The following is a 17971-nucleotide window of genomic DNA, read 5'->3' on the forward strand; positions in this document are numbered from 1 at the left end:
TTTTATGGCTGCATAGTATTCCATGGTGTATATGTGCCACATTGTCTTGATCCAGTCTATCGTTGATGGACATTTGAGTTGGTTCCAAGTCTTTGCTATTGTGAATAGTGGGTTCTTGGCATTTTGAACAAAGAACTGGACAGAACAAAGCAAGGAGAGAATGAAGCAACAAAAGCAGAGATTTATTGAAAATGAAAGTACACTCCACAGGGTGGGAGCAGGCCAAGCATAGGGGCTCAAGAGCTCGGATTCAGAATCTTCTGGGGTCCAAATATCTCCTAGAAGTTTCCCATTGGCCACTTGGTGTTCACCCCATGCAAATGAATAGTGGTCCACAATCAGAGGCTGAAGTGAAGTTACAAAGTTACACTCCTATGCAAATATGTGATTGGTTGCTTTCTGCAACCAATCAGAGGAACTGTCCATTTTCCACCTGCAGAGCCCAATAGCAGGGGGTTTGCAAAGGGAGTAGCTTCTCCTCCTTTTGTTACTTCGGCATGGAAAGTTGGGATTTTCTTTTCGATTTAGTTCTAGAAAGTCAGTGTGAATCAGCCTTAGGTTCCCTGCCTCCAGACCCTATTCTCCTGCCTCATACTCTCTCTCTTTTTTTTTTTTTTTTTTGTTGAGAGGGAGTCTCGCTCTGTCGCCCAGGCTGGAGTGCAGTGGCTGGATCTCAGCTCACTGCAAGCTCCACCTCCCGGGTTTACGCCATTCTCCTGCCTCAGCCTCCCGAGTAGCTGGGACTACAGGCGCCCGCCACCTCGCCCGGCTAGTTTTTTGTATTTTTAGTAGAGACGGGGTTTCACCGTATTAGCCAGGATGGTCTCCATCTCCTGACCTCGTGATCCGCCCGTCTCGGCCTCCCAAAGTGCTGGGATTACAGGCTTGAGCCACCGCGCCCAGCCCTGCCTCATACTCTCTTAGCAAATTTTTAAGTACACAGGTACACAATATAGTTAACTGTAAGCACAGTGTTGTACAGCAGATCTCTAGAATATGTTGTATAACTGAAACTTTATACCTCTTGAATAGCAACTCTTCATTTCGTTACCGAAACACCAGGGATTCAGTCTGAGTCCTGCTGTTTGCTGCACAGATAGCCAACAACTGAGATGATTACTGCCAAGTAAGAAGGCTTTAATTGCTGCAGTAGAGGAGATGAGAGATCAGTCTCAAATCCATGTCCCTGACTGGCTAAAATTAGGGGTTTATATAGCAGAGAAAAAATGTAACTATATATGGGAAACAGGAATTCTGGAGGGCTAAGGAAGCAATTATGACAAATGAGGGGCCTGGCATCTCATTGCCTGGATGTGGTGATCTGTTGAGTTTCCGTTCTTTGATACCTTTTGCGAGGCCTGCTATGTCATTATCTGGATCTGGTGAGATTCAAGCTTTAAGTTTGTTTCAAAAAACAAAAACTGTCTATGGCCGGGCGCAGTGGCTCACGCCTGTAATCCCAGCACTTCGGGAGGCCGAGGCAAGCGGATCATGAGGTCAGGAGATTGAGACGATCCTGGCTAACACAGTGAAACCCCGTCTCTACTAAAAACATGAAAAATTAGCCGGGCGTGGTGGCGGGCACCTGTAGTCCCAGCTACTAGGGAGGCTGAGGCAGGAGAATAGTGTGAACCCGGGAGGCAGAGCTTGCAGTGAGCCGAGATTGTGCCACTGCACTCCAGCCTGGGCAACAGAGCAAGACTCTGTCTCAAAAAAAAAAAAAAAAAAAAACTGTCTATGGACAGTTGGATTGGTTTTAATTTCCTCCTCTCCCAATCCCCTGAAAACAGTCATTCTACTTTGTTTCTATGAGTTGGCCTATTTTGGATACCCCATGTCAGTGGAATCATGCAGTATTTGTTCTTCTGTGATGAGCTAATTTCTCTTAGCATAATGTCATCCAGGTTCATCCATAGTGTTATCTATTGCAGAATTTCCTTCTTTTTAAGATTGATTAATATTTCACTGAATGTACATACCAAATTTTCTTTATTCATTCATCTGTTGATGAATATTGAGGTCGTTTTCATGTCTTGGATATTGTGAATGGTGCTACAATGAACAAAGGACTGCTAATATCTCTTTGGGATCCTTCAATTCTTTTGGATGTATACCCAGAAGTGGGATTGCTAGATCATTTAGTAGTTCTATTTTTAATTATTTTATGAACCTCTATACTGTTTTCCATAGTGGTTGCACAATTTTACATTCCCACCAACCGTGTACAAGAGTTCCAATGTCTCCTCAACAGCACTTGTTACTGGTTTGGAGTTTGTCTTGCTTTTTTTACCTTTTTTTTGGACAATAGCCACTCTAACAGGTGTGAAGTGGTATTTCATTGTGGTTTTGATTTGCATTTCCCTTATGATTAGTGATGTTGAGCATCTTTTCATATACCTGTTGGCCATTTGCATGCTTTCTTTCGAGAAATGTCTATTCAAATCCTTTGCAAGGATGGCTCATCATATGTAAAACAATTAATTGTAACACACCACGTTAACAAAATGAAGGATAAACATCAAATGATCATCTCAATAGATGCAGAAAAAGCATTTGACAAAATTCAACATCTTTTCATAGTAAAAACTCTCAACAAACTAGGTATAAAAGGAATATGCCTTGACAAAATAAAGACCATATATGACAAGCTCACAGCTAACATTATACTCAACAATGAAAAACTGAAAGCTTTGTCTGTAAGGTCAGGAACAAAGCAAAGGATACCTGCTCTTGCCACTTCTAGTCAACATAGTACTGGAAGTCCTAACAGAGCAATTAGGCAAGGAAAAGAAATTTAAAAGTCATACAAATTGGAAACGATTCAGTAACACTTTCTCTGTTTGCAGATGACATAATCTTATATGTAGAAAACCCTAAAGATTCCATACAAAAAAACTATTACAATGAATACACAAATTCCATAAAATTGCAGGATACAAGATCAACATACAAAAGTTAGTTATGTTTTGGTACACTAACAACAAAGTATCCAAAAGAAAATTACAAAAAACAATCCCATCTGCAGTAGCACTAAGAAGAATAAAATAGTTAGGAATAAACTCAACCAAGGAGATGAAAGACTTGTACATAACATTGATGAAAGAAATCAAAGAAAACTACGTAATATTGATGAAGGAAATCAAAGACGACATAAGTAGATGGAAAGACATCCCATGTTTATAGATTGAAAGATCTAATAATGTTGTTTAAATGTTCATGTTCATGCTGCTTTAAATGATCTACAGATTCAATGTGATCCCTATCAAAATCTAATGGCTTTTTTTTTTTTTTGAGACAGAGTCTTGCTCTGTTGCCCAGGCTGGAGTGCAGTGATGCGATCTTGGCTCACTGCAACCTCTGCCTTCTGGGTTCAAGCGATTCTCCTGCCTCAGCCTCCAGAGTAGCTGGAATTATAGGCACCCGCCACCATGCCTGGCTAATTTTTGTATTTTTAGTAGAGACAGGTTTCACCTTGTTGGCCAGGTTGGTCTCAAACTCCTGACCTCAGGTGATCTGCCCATCTGGGCCTCCCAAAGTGCTGGAATTATAGGCATGAGCCACCTCACCCAGCCTCTAATGTTATTTTTTTTACAGAAATAGGAAAAAAAATCCTAAAATTAATATGGAACCACAAAAGATCCCAAATAACCAACACAATCTTGAGAAAGAAGAACAAAGCTGGAGGCATCAACTTCCTGATTTCAAAATATATTACAAAGCTATAGTAATTAAAACAGTATGGTACTGTCATGTAAACAGACACAAAGACCAGTGGAACAAAACAGAGAGCCCAGAAATAACCTATGTGCGTATAATCAACTGATCTTCAACAGGGTGCCAAGAATACACAATGGGAAAATGACGGCCTCTTTAACAAATGGTTTTGGGAAAACTGAATATCCACATACAAAAGAATAAAATTGGACCCTTGTCTTACACCATACTCAAAAATGGGCTCACAATGGATTAAAGATTTAAATATAACACCTAAACCTATAAGACTCCTAGAAGAAAACGTAGGAGAAAGTCTTCATGACATTGGTCTAAACGATGATTTCTTGTATATGATACCAAAAGCACAGGCAACAAAAGCAAAAATAGACAAATGGAATCACATTAAACTAAAAACCTGCACAGCAAAAGAAACAACAGTGAAAAGGCAGTCTATGGAATCGGAGAAAATATTTGCAAACCACATATCTGAGAAGAGGTTAACTAACATCCAAAATACATATAGAACTCCCACAACTCAATAGCAAAAGTTATTTTAAAGCTTTTAACTATAGGTTTAAAATATAATTGAATAAAATATGTGTATATTAAATGTATCTTTTGACTAAACTGTAGTAACTTTTCTAAATAAATAGAAAATCATACCTTATTCTGTACACATACCTGTATCTCTCTGCATTAGTGTATCCAGTACAATTAACCATCTATTCTCATTATTATATTTAATTAGAGTAAGCAATCTTTTCTTGTTTTCTCAAAAAAAAAAAAAAAAACCCAGAGAATAGAAAGTTTAAAAACTGTCCAGCTAAGACTGGGCACAGTCCCACCATGCCCAGCCCAGTACTGATATTTTCTGAGATTTGATCTCACACTTGGCTGCAGGCCTTTTACTTAATTCCTTGGAGAACAATCCCTACCTCTGCTACCTTTGGCCAGCCATTGGAAGGGGCATCCAGCTCTCTGCCAGCCACCTCACCCTACTCAGACAGGGGGCCCAACTGCACCTCAAACCAGCAGAGGTAGAAAAGAGTTCGTCTGAAAGTGCAGGTCATCCCTAAATGCAAGTGGCAGTCCAGGTCTCCCCTGCACCCTGGAACATCCTTCTCCCTGGCCTCTGCTCCTGGGTGTCTTCAGGAACATAACTTCTTGATCACCAATTTAACTATGACAGTGGTGTTTAGAAAAAAGCTATGTTCCCTTTAAAGAAGGGGCTTATTCACTTTTGCTAATAACCCCAGCCAATACTTATTGAGTGTCTATGACATGTCTACTGTATATACCTCTTCACCAAATTCTCAAAACATCTCTTCGAATTATTTCTTTCTTCCCTCATTTTATGGATGAGAAAACTGAGTCTCAGGAAAATTAAGTAACTTGCCCAACGACACACAGCTAGCAAGTCACCAAGTTGTATCTAACTAGTCCAGTCAACCACAAGGCATGGGTCTACCCAGGACACCACACTGTCTACAAAAGGCTGCAGGGTGAAACCACAGGACCCCAAGAGCCAACAACCATCCAAGACTCTCCAGACACCGTGGGGGCTGAGAGTAGACAAACTTGCACTAAGCCGAGAGGCCCTCACGTGCCAAGCTCAGTAGGCATTTCTTAGAATTCTTTCTGTCTTTTGTTTTCATTATCAGCAAGAAATGCTAGTTCACAAGGCTGGAATATTGCAGTGTAATGTAGATCCTATAAACACATGCTAAGCGGGGAGTAAACAAGGCAGCAGACATGTGGGGGAGAGACCTGAGCCCGACTGCGTGGGAAAGCTGCAGAGCAGTGCACTGGGGAACACAAACATCATTGGCTGCAAAAAAAAAAAAAAGCTCCCTGTAATGAGTCTTTGGGGTTTACTGTTGCTGTTTCCCTAAATACAAGAAAGTGCACAGAGAGAATGAGGTCAAGAGGGGGAGGCGATGAGTTGGATCTGGCAGGAATGCAAAGTAGGTTTTAAAGATGGCCCCAGAAAACGGGAGCTGGGCCATAGATGCATGCAGGGGTCTGACCTGGGGTTGGGGACAACCAGGTAGCAATCTTGGTGGTGGTGGGATTCTATCAGTTCTGTCTGTGGTGCAGCATCAGGGGTTAGGGATGTCCTCCAGAGGAGCGGCGAGGGAAACTAGGGGTGTCGGTGGACGATCTGGGATTCCAGGCTGCCTCCGGCCTGGCTGAGAACTGCCGGATCAAACAGAAAGCAGATGTGATGCTTTCTCATGCAGACGAGCTGAGTGGGAAGGAAAGGCTGTGGCTTTATGGCACACACAAAGTGTGTGGGGTCAGGACATACCGCAGATCCCCAGCTCCTCTGCCTGCCTCTCCCGCGCTGGCCCAGCCCCGCAGGCAGAGGCACGGGCCATTGATGCAGTATTTGGGGGTGGCTGATCCCAAGCAGGAGGTGCAGCCTCTCCCCGAGAGGGGGTGCAGGCAGGAGAAGAGTGGGAGAGAAGCCTGGAGGTCTCCTGTGGCCAATGGGCCCCATGTCTGCCCCTCAGCATCATGGGATGACTAGCGAACCCGGGCAGACCCCACATTTACTAGACTCCACGGCTACTGGTAGGGTTACAAGTTTAAGTGACTCTGAGGCCTAAACCTCCGTCCGATTTCTGAGACGGGAGAGTCCAGCAGCGCGCCCTGGTGGCCAACCGTGCACCTCCCAGGTAGGGAAATGCCCGCGGGGTCCCTCCCGCCTGCGGGATCCCCAGGCCAGTCCCGCGGGCGCTGCTCTGCTCTCAGCGCTACCCACCTGTAAGGGGCACGGCTCTGACCACAGTAGAGGCACAGCCCTCTACCTCGCAGCTACAGCTCTTTGGGCTTTTCGGTTCTTTGCGCAGGAACTTAAGCCACGTCTCCCAGGGGCCAAGAAAGAGATTTGGAGCACCCCTTGTTGCAACCCCAGAGAGTAGCATTCAGAGAACATTGGCTACCCTTTATTCAATAGCTGAATGCTGGCCACTTTGCGCCTATTATTTTATTCCTTACTCCCTCTCCATGAAATAAGTAGTGTTATTGGCCTCTTTTTACTAGTAAGAACACTGAGGCTGGTTTTTCTCTCTCTCTTTTTTTTACATTGAAGTGAAATTCACATAATTTAAGACGAACAATTTTAGAGTGAACAATTCCGTGGCAATTAGTACATTCACAATGTTGGGCAACCACCACCTCTATCTAGTTTCAAAACATTTTTATCACCCCCAAAAGACACCCCATACCCATTAAGCAGTTGCTCCCCATCATCCCACTTCCCCAGTCTCTGGAAACCACCAGTCTGTAGATGACTCTACAGATATCCTTATTCTGGCTATTCCATATAGATACAGTCATACAGCACGTGATCTTTGTGTCTTGTCTGGCTATTACTGCTCAGTATAATGTTTCCAGGTTCACCCACTGAATGGAAGCATCAGTACTTTGTCCCTTTTATGGCTGAATGATATTTCATTATATGGATATAACACATGTTGTTTATCCATTAATTTGTTGATGTACATTTGGACTATTTTCACCTTTTGGCTATTGTGAATATTACTGCTGTACACATGAGAGTGTGTGTGTATAAAACATTTATTTATTTATTTATTTATTTAGACAGAGTCTCACTCTGCCACCCAGGCTGAAGTGCAGTGGCACATTCTCGGCTCACTGCAACCTCCGCCTCAGGGGTTCAAGCGATTCTCCTGTCTCAGCCTCCTGAGTAGCTAGGATTACAGGTATGTAATCCGGCTAATTTTGTATTGTTTTAGTAGAGACGGGGTTTCACCATGTTGGTCAGGCTGGTCTCGAACTCCTGACCTCAGGTGATCCGCCTGCCTCGGTCGGCTTCCCAAAGTGCTGGGATTACAGGCGTGAGCCACCATGCCCAGAGAGTGTACACATATTTTTGAAGTACCAGTTTTCACTTCTTTGGGGAATATACCTGGGAGGGGAATTGCTGGGTCATGTGGCAATTATATGTCTAACATTTTGAAGAGCCATCAAATTGTTTTTCATAGTGGCTGCACCACTGTACATTTCCACGAGCAATTATGAGGGTTCCAATTTCCCCACATCCTTGCAACACTGATTTTCCATTCTTATCTATTGTAGTCATCCTAGTGGGTGTAAAGTTGTGCTGAGGCTTATGTGGATAGGGTGGGTGAGACTGAGAAACCCAAGGCCTATAGCTTGGATAGAAAAGCGCTTTCTGCAGGCCTGTCCCTCTCTATTGGCCCCATCGCCTCCCCTCTAGTAGCCCATGCCAACCCCAACCCTAACTCCGTAAGAGGCCAGCAAATCTTCTTTTCTATCCCCTGCCACACAGTGAGCTCCTGGTCATCCTCTTTAGGGCAAATCTCCTCAGTCAGAGGACCATCTTTTTGTCTCTCACCTTAATACCAAGAACCTAACCTCTGAGCCCCAAGTGTCCTTCCTGGGCTCTGCTATGGCCCTGTGTCCTTATCCAAGATCAGCAGAGTTCCCAGGGCTAAGCACACACTGGGAACAATTATTGGACTAAGTGTCATGGGACAAGCTTCCCGTGCCAGCAGAGCCTCTCTCTCTCTCTCTCTCTCTCTATCTCTCTCTCTCTCTCTCTCTCTCTCTCTCTCTCTGAAGAAGGCAAGATCATCTGGTTTCGATTTCAGGGAGACACTAGTCTGAGGGTGAAGGGCAGTGCCATCCTCTTCTACCGTGGGCCTTTGGAGCACTGACCCCACACCAGAGCAGGATGCGAAGATGCCCCCAACACAGTCCCCAAATGCCTTCCTCCCTCCTCCTCCTCCATGCAGGCTTTCCCCATCCTTACCATCTGGTCAAAGCCCATCTCCTCCTTGGAGACTTATTTAAGTGCCCCAGACCCTAGAGCTTCCTCCCTGCCCTGACTACCCACAGCCCATGTAAGCCTCTGCCAGGGCTCTTAGCAAGGAGCTTTATCTCCTTTTGGAGCTTTATCTCCTGGGGTGTGACCAGGCTATGAGGGTGGCAATTAGGCCTTCCTCAAAGCTCTAAGGGTTACCAGAAAATCCACTCAGAGATGAAATAAACACCCCCAGAAAGGCCAGGCATGGTGGCTCATGCCTGTAATCCCAGCACTTTGGGAGACCAAGGTGTGTGGATTGCTTGAGGCCAGGAGTTCAAGACCAGGCTGGGCAACATAATGAGACCTCATCTCTATAAAAAGTACAAAAATTAGCTGGGTGTAGTGGTGTGTGCCTATAGTCCCAGCTACCTGGGAGGATGAGGTGGAAGGATTGCTTAAGACCAAAGATGGAGGTTGCAGTGAGCCAAGATCATGCCAGCCTGGGCTAGAGAGCAAGACCCAGTCTCGAAAAACAAAAACAAACACGCCTGCAGACATCATCTAGAAATTCAGAGGCATTCCACTTGAAGAGCAGGAAGAGTCTGGAAATCCCATTAGGTTTTGCCGATGTGAAGAAGATACGGCCTAAACACATGTGGCCCACGTATCTGGAGGAAAAAATGTGGTCACGAGATAATGCGGGTGGTGTGGGGGCTTAGGACAGGACAGCCAAAAAGCCAGTGTGTGCATGTGGCTCCAGCCTTGCCCTGCAGAAAGGGGGTCTGCCTCAGCTAGTGGCAGTGCAGCTCTCCTAGTGGGGATCCTGGCGTGAACCTAAGCCATAGCTCTCACTGGAGGGGTCATGAACCAGCCTGCCCACCGCGCTGGTGGGTGGGGCCCCAGGTGTGCCCGCTGCCAAGTTAGTGGGCATGGGTGCCTAGAGAGGGTGCTGCAGCCCATCCATTCCCAGAACCCAACCTCAGGCAGGAGAAGCTGTTCTCAGGGGGTACCGCCACCCTGTGGACAAATTGGGTACTGCACAAGGACTACCAGCCAAGGGGCAAGCAGGAGCTGAAACCCAGCCTACACTCTGCTCACCCAAGAACTCACACTGCACAGCTGCAGTCACCTGGAGAGAGAGACACTCTTGTTTACCAAAAGATGCCCTTCGTTCTTTGAGCTTTCAGGGGTATATCTGCCCAGAAGGCTCACCTTTTCCTAACTCACACAAAGGTGCAGGAGGGTGTTTCAGCTCTGGGTTTGTGCATGACCCCAGGGCTCAAGCAGCCCAGCAAGGTATCTGGTGCACGGGGAGAGGATGTGACAGAGGGAAAGGAGAGAGCCATACACTGGGATTCTTCAGGGTGGGGCCTGTGGCCCCCATGGCCGACCACTCTGGGAACACTGAGGCATGAATATGCACACTCCCGTGGCAACCCGAGGCGCCTAGGCAGCTCTGTGGGCACTGAGCCGTATTCAGCTGCAGGACACAATTGGGGTGGAGCTGGGGCTGCTGGAACTTCAGCTGATTTACAAACTCATGTAGGATGCTGCCTGGAACGTTCAGACCTGGCTAGGTGACATCCTCCAAGAGTAGGCACAAGAACTAGTGGCATCAGTGAGAATGCAGCTACATGTGCACCCTCAGGCTGTGGGCGCTCCAGGGACCCCCAGCCAGGCTGACACAGATGTCAGGTGGGTTACGCCTCTGGGGGCGGTGGGGGGATCATGGACTGCAAGCCAGCCTGTGCTCTGCTGGCCAAGCTGTGCTCCCCATCAGGAGGCTGTGTCTACCCAATGAAGGGACATCTTTTTCTAAACCAATAAAGGCACTTTCTGGGCCAGCAGGGCTCTGCTCAAGTGCACATGGGTGCAGAGGAGAAGGAGGCCCAGGGCTGACCAAGACTCTTCAAAACCCCATTTCCAACATACTGCTCATCAAGTCACTTCTGGTTGACTTTTTAAAAAAACCCTGTGCTTGTTGTTTGAGTCTTTATCGTAAGCTGATAAGTAGCTTATCAGCTCCTGTGTGCTGGGTTAGAGGAATTTGTTTCTATGGGCAGTCATATTTGCATGAGAGAACAGAGCGAGGGCCTGCCCTGTGGCCTCCTGAACACCAGCTGCTGGTCCATCTTGCATCTGTCCACCCACGGCCTTCGATGAACACCGTGGAGGAGCCTCTCCTCCTCTCTCACCTCCTCCTTCCACCTCGCCCCAGCACCTGCTTCTCTCCCAACCAACTTCCATCCTGACTCCAGGCTCTGAGGAAAGAGCTGCAACAGGCCAGGCAGCTGCAACAGGCCAGGCACCTGCAGCAGGTATTGGCCTCCTGGCCTGCTGGGGAGAAGGAAGAGGTGGGTAGAGAGAGGGAGGCAGTGAGGAAGCCATCAGGAAGGCAGGAGGACCAGCTAGAACAGGCTCACCCACGCTACGAGGCAAGAAATATTCCCCCACAAGGGAGCAGTTGGTGGGCCGCTGGGTATTGTCCCGGGTCCCCCTGCTACCCTGTGACAGAACCTGAAGGCCGCTCATCTCAGCCGCATCCTGGCTGGATGCTGCTGTGTCTCAGGTGATGTGGGATTCCGATGCTCTGAGACAGCTTGGTCGTGCAGGATGCTGGAGGTTGGCAGTCCTCTGGAGACGATATGCCATAATGGTTCCGCTTGGAGTCTGGAACTGGATGGGCCTGGGGCTGAGTCCTGGCTCTACCTCATGCCCGCTGAGTGACCAGAGCCGATTACTTAATTTCTTTGTGCATTAGGATAACCATCTGTGAAATACGGATAACGCTAATACATACTGCACAGTGCTGCTGTGAGAGTTAAAAAAGAACAGTTACTCAGGAAAAGAAATGAGGTAAATGGGAGTTAGCTGATGGGGCCAGGAGCAGAAGAGCAGGGGCAGGTGCGAGAGAGGCTGAGATGAGGGCAGGGCGCCGAGCCTCCACAGCTGCCCAGGAGGGGCACTGAGATTCAGAGCCAGCAGGGGCTCTCCCAGAAGGTGCACAGGCCCAAGGCGGTAGGAGGAGCAGAGAGGAGGGAGCTCAGCGGAGGTAAAGGGACACACATGGGGCCAGGCGCAGTGGCTCATGCCTATAATCCCAGCACTTTGGGAGGCCAAGGCGGGTGAAATCACTTGAGGTCAGGAGTTCGAGACCAGCCTGGCCAACATGGTGAAACCCTATCTCTACTAAAAATACAAAAATTAGCCAAGTGTGGTGGTGGGCACCTGTAATCCCAGCTACGTGGGAGGCTGAAGCAGGAGAATCACTTGAATCCGGGCGGCAGAGGTTGCAGTAAGCTGAGATCATGCCACTGCACTCCAGCCTGGATGACAAGAGTGAGACTCCGTCTCAAAAAATAAAAACATAAATAAATAAATAAAGAGACACATGGGCACTTGCCTTTGAAAGTCTTGGCCAGGTGCGGTGGCTCATGCCTGCAATCCCAGCACTTTGGGAGGCTGAGGCAGGAGGATCAACCTGAGGTTGGGAGTTCAAGACCAGCCTGACCAACATGGAGAAATCTCATCTCTACTAAAAATACCAAATTAGCCCAGTGTGGTGGCACATGCCTGTAATCCCAGCTACCTGGGAGGCTGAGGCAGGAGAATCGCTTGAACCCGGGAGGTGGAGGTTGCAGTGAGCAGAGATCGCACCATTGCACTCCAGCCTGGGCAACAAGAGTGAAACTCCATCTCAAAACAACAACAACAAAACAAAAGTCTTAGTGACCCCATCAAGGCCCAGACCTCACACCCTGTTCCACCCTCGCCATCCCCACCTCAGCTTCACGGTCACCTGGAGTCATCCTCCCACCCCCAGTTAAGGCCCCTGGCCAGGCTCTGACTCAAAGCTCCAGCAGGTCCCAAAGGGAGCACAAAGATAAGAGCACTGGGCTGGGAGTCCGGTGCCAGGACCTCACTCCACTCTCCACCTCCTATCCCCGTGACCAGGCAAAGTATGGGACTCTTTGACTTTTGGTACCATTATCCATTATGGACTTGTAACATTTTATGGCTTCTGTTTAGCTCACACCTGGTTCCAAAAGGATTTGAGGCTGCTGGGAGGAATAAACACACTCTTGACCAACTCAAAAGGCTGTTGCAAAAACTAAATATGGAAAATTATAAAGCACAAAGCAAGCATGGTATTATTGCTATTTTCTCCAAAAAGGAATTAGCCCACCCTTCTCTGTCCCCCCAGTGGAGTTTCTGTCCTAGCTCCATAGTTGTTCAAGTTCCCTGTCCTTGAACTCAGCCTTATAAACAGCATTTAATCTCCATGGCAGGCCGGGCGCGGTGGCTCAAGCCTGTAATCCCAGCACTTTGGGAGGCCAAGACGGGCGGATCACGAGGTCAGGAGATCGAGACCATCCTGGCTAACCTGGTGAAACCCCGTCTCTACTAAAAATACAAAAAACTAGCCGGGCGAGGTGGCGGGCACCTGTAGTCCCAGCTACTCGGGAGGCTGAGGCAGGAGAATGGCGTAAACCCGGGAGGCGGAGCTTGCAGTGAGCTGAGATCTGGCCACTGCATTCCAGCCTGGGCGACAGAGCAAGACTCCGTCTCAAAAAAAAAAAAAAAAAAAAAAAATCTCCATGGCAAACCAATACACATGGACTCTGATATCCTCATTTGATAGATCAGAGAACTAAAGCTCGGAGTTCCTAGAAATTTTTCAGGATCTTATGGCTAATAAGTGACAGCTGTGCCATGGGATAGACACCCCCAGGGATCACAAGCCCAGTGTCTCCCTGGCCGTGTATGGACTGGGATGGGTATAAGGTAACCGGGAGGGGTCAGGCTAGCAGCTGCCTCAGAGTATTCATATTCTCCGTCTCTTACCAGGCTGTGCCAGCCAATCACAATCCTGTGGCCACCTCTACCGCCTCTGTCTTAACTACTGGTCTTAACAGCCTCCCCACAAAAGCTCCTCTCCACCCACACTGCCACCAGCCAGGTCCTTGTCAATCACACCCGGGATGTGGCAGGAGCCTCCTCCATGACCCTTCTGCCTCCAGACTCACCCGCACTGATCCGTCTGCTCATCAGAGCCTGACCCTGTCCCTTCCCTAAGCACCCCACCCCTAGAGGGACCCCCTCAACCAGACACATATCCCAGGGACCATGATAGAGTAGGAGGAACAAAGACTTTGCAGCCTGACAGTTCTCAGGTCACATCCCAGCTCTGGCACTCATTAGCTGAGTCATCCTGGATGAGTTACATAACCTCCCAAACCTCATTCTCCCTGTTGACGTGCGGGAATATGGTGATAGAGATCATGCAGAGTCCTAGGAGCTGGAAGTACATTCACACTTACAAAGAGCTCAGCCCAATGCCAGGTGCTCATAGGTATTTTACCCCCCCATGGCAAATGCATAGTAGACACACCAGCATACCCCAGCTGTGGCTTGGGACCCAGGCTGGTAATGGATTGGTAGCCACTCCCCTTTGCATATCTCCTCCAAGCCTGGGAAGTCAGGGAGGAGGGCTGACTTGCCCAAATAATAAACAGAACACTCAGGTTTAAACCCAGGTCAGTCTCTCATCTGCAAAGGGGAGACAGAAATTCCAGCTGTGCGTATCCATTGCACAGATTCAGGGAAGATGCCAGTGGCAGCAGTAGCTGCTCCAAATCTGCCCAGACTATTTAGGGAGGCAGGAGGGGCTGAAGGTGACGGCAAGACCAACAACTGAGCCAACCCCCTGGCCCAGAGTGGGACTGCGGGGCTGAGCCATTTTAAGTAAGTCCTTTATAGACCCTGCATCTGATTCTTGGAGGCCCCACCCTCACTTGCATTTAAAATGCACCCACACCCCTCATTAAATAGAACTCTGCTTTGCTTTAAAGGGGTTTTTATAAATTTGCTTTTGAAATTACTTGACTCTGAGTAACTCATTTAATTTACTATTGGCTATGATTTCTGTTTAATCATATTGCATATTCTGGAACTCTTGTCAAAAATCCAACTTACAAATTGTTTTCAAATACAATGACATGTGACTTAACAAATATTAAAGTTGACATGCAACTTTCTGAAGGCATTTCATTAAACATTTGTCAACTTCAACTTTTTTTTTTTTTTTGCAGCCCTCAAAGATTTTCTTTCAGCTCTCCTGTGTTGCCCTGGGGGTGGGGTGGCATTGAGGGTCTGCCAGGAGAAGACAGGTATGCGCACAAAATCAAGGCATTTGGATGGTCCCCATCTCTAGACCTGCAGGCTGCCCACTTCAGGTCCAGCTGCAGAGACCACCCACCCCAGGTTGTTCAGGGCATCCTAATTTGGGCAATTTCACTCTCATTTTGAAAATAAAGTGATTTGTCAAACATTGGATTAAATCTGAGTTAATGCTTAGGCCTTTATTGGAATTTCATATGAATACATTCATAAGTGAGGCAATACTTTGATATGGTAAATGTTCTGATGCAGGGTTTAGAAATCAGGATTATTGTCACCCAACCAAACACCCTTACCCATCCTCTACCCCAGCCTGGGGGCCCAGATAGCTCCCCAGTTACTCTCCTCCACTCCCCCAGGAGTGGGCATGGAGAGGTGACCCCATGCAGGGCATGTGAGATGTGGCCTGGCACACGGCCCTCATGCTTCCCAGTCCGAAAGCTTTCGGGACAGATGAGGGACAGTCCCTCAGTGTCGACTTCACTCAGGACAGGCCCCAAACATTGGAAGGAGACAGGTTGGGTTGCCTGTTTTATTTACTCCCTCTGCCACCCACCCTCTTTCCCCCAGCCCCCGATTCCATGTAAGATCTGGCCGCTGACCAGAAAGAAGATGTGGGCTCCTTCACACACACAGGCACACAGAGCAGGTCGAGAGGAAGGGCGGGGCATGGGGCTCCAAAAGAGGAGAGGAGGTGACGGGCTGGCATGCAAGGTGCAGGCAAGGTCGAGGGTGAAGAAATGACTTTTTATTTCGGCTCACATACTTTGATTCATTTCTATCAAGAACAGTAAAAAAATTCTACCTTGGACCTGGTGATTTCACTCAGGGCATCTACACTAAGGGAATAATCTGGAGAGATTTATGCAAAGATAATAATAGCTAATATTTACTGAGTTCTTGCTTAGTGCTTTATATCCAGTGGCCGACTGAATCCAAAATCAACCCATGAGAAAAGTGCTATTATTATCCCCATGAAATGGGTGAGGACCTGGAGGCACAGACAGGGGAAGTAACTTGCCTAAGATCACACAGCCTGAAAGTGGTGGAACCAAAAGTCAAACCCAGAGTGCACATTGTTGGTCACATTAGGCCACAGTTATTCTTAACAGAGGAGAGCTGTAATCATAAACCACGGGAGGCTCACCAGGGGGTGGTGCACAGTAGTTCACATTCATATTTGCAGAGTATTTTAATGACATGTGGAAAGACGTATGTTAAAATAATTTTTAAAACAGGCCAGGGTCATGCACGGTGGTTCACACCTGTAATCCCAGCACTTTGGGAGGCTGAGATGGGTGGATCAGCTGAGGTCAGGAGTTCGAGACCAGCCTGACCAACATGGTGAAACCCCCGTCTCTACTAAAAATACAAAAAATTAGCCAGATGTGGGTGTCATGCGCCTGTAATTCCAGCTACTTGGGAAGCTGAGGCAGGAGAATCACTTGAACCTGGGAGGCAAAGGTTACAGTGAGCCAAGATTGCACCACTGCACTCCAGCCTGGGCAACAGAGTGAGACTCCATCTCAAAAAATAAAAATAAAAAATTTTAAAAAGCCCAAATCATCCATGTGAAATCAATTCAAAAATACCATTTTAAAAAGACCTGAAAAGAACACACAAATATGCATAGATATGTATTAAAATATCTACATATGTCTCAGGCATGCAGCAAATATTTGGTGAAACTGAATATTTGGTAGATTATGAGTGGGCTTTTTACTTCTTCCTGTTTTTATTTATTTTCCAAATTTTTTTTAATGAAAATGATTTTCTTTTCAGATAAGAAGAAGTATTAAGGGCTTACTGTTTTAAGATTATTTTCTCTTCATAAATATTTGAAAGAGAAATTTCTGAGAAACTAAGAAACCAGAGGGAAGTTGTTTAAAAAATAAATTGTGGGTTGGGCGCGGTGGCTCACGCCTGTAATCCCAGGACTTTGAGCCCAGGAGTTCAGGACCAGCCTGCGCAGCATGATGAAACCCCATCTACAGGTGGCACGTGCCTGTAGTCCCAGCTACTCATGAGGCGAGGGTGGGAGGATCACTTAAGCCCAGGAGGTCACTGCAGCCTGGATGATAGAGCAAGACCTTGTTTCAAAAATAAACCATGGAGAGGCTGCTAGGAACTTCAATTTAGTAATATTCTTAGAGCTAAGCCTCAGCACACACTAAGAAAAACAGGAGACAAGAAAGTGAACTGAAGGATTCTATTAAATGACAAATTCAACGAGTAAATATGGAGTCCTAAGTCCTGGCAGACGGGATAGGCAGTTCTTGCCTCTGAAAGACCTTCTAGAAAGATCTTTTAATCCTGCTTCCTTGTTGAAACAAAGACAAGACACAGCTCAGGTGTGTTATTATTCACCTACTTAAAAAGTGAGTTCCTCTCACCCTTGTAAAGGGGGATCCTTGGGCAGCCAAGGCCCACCATGGGTGGGGGAGCCCTGGACTCACCACCTCCCACCCTCACTGGGCTCCAGCATTCAATTCTGTGACATGTAAGAGGCCAGGATGAATTGGCAAGGGGTGTCTTCTAAACTGAAGGGCCTTGGGTCTTGACCAGGAGAGGGCTTGGCCAATGGGAAGTGGGGAGGGATGAGGAGAGCTTCTTCCCGGGGCACCTGCTGGGAGGCCCAGGGCCAGGTGCAGACCTGCTTGCTGAAAGAGGCTGGGGTGAGGGAGAGCAGCTGACAAGAAGGGAGGAGGAAGCCAGCGGCCTCCCAGCCTCCCCCTCCTGCTCCAGCTGCTCTGGCTCTGGGCAGGCCCTCAATTACACAGGCTCATGCTGTTTCAGGGCTAATCGCTTCTGAGGCAGCCAGCCAGCCAGCAGCAGGGGCAGTGACAGGCTTCTCTCCGCCCACCCAGGACCCTGCACAGCCCAGGGCACATTCCACTTTCCTTCTTTACCTGAGGAACAGACTCCAGCAACCTCTGTGCCAGGAAGGTGCTCCAGAAATTGTGTATTAAACATGGGACAGAGGCTGAGGTTGTGGGGGGAGGCGCTGGAATCAGAATGCACAGGCTTGTTCCAACCTCTTGCAATAGAATCTGCCGGAGAGTTTGCAGATGTCTGTGCCACACCTTCTGCCTATTGAATCAGAATGTCTGAGAGTATGGCCTAGAGAGGGCCATCTAAATAAGACCCCCCAGAAGACCCTGGCCTTGGGTTTGCCTGTAGGTGCACAGTCCCCACCTACCAGGCCATCCCCTCAGAGGCTGGAAGAGGGGAAGAAGTACAAAGTGGGAAAGACACCAGCCCCCGAGCTGGTGTGACAGGGAT

This window comes from Trachypithecus francoisi, unplaced genomic scaffold, assembly GCF_009764315.1.
Source record: "Trachypithecus francoisi isolate TF-2019V2 unplaced genomic scaffold, Tfra_2.0 Lachesis_group5, whole genome shotgun sequence".
NCBI classification, from domain to species: domain Eukaryota; kingdom Metazoa; phylum Chordata; class Mammalia; order Primates; family Cercopithecidae; genus Trachypithecus; species Trachypithecus francoisi.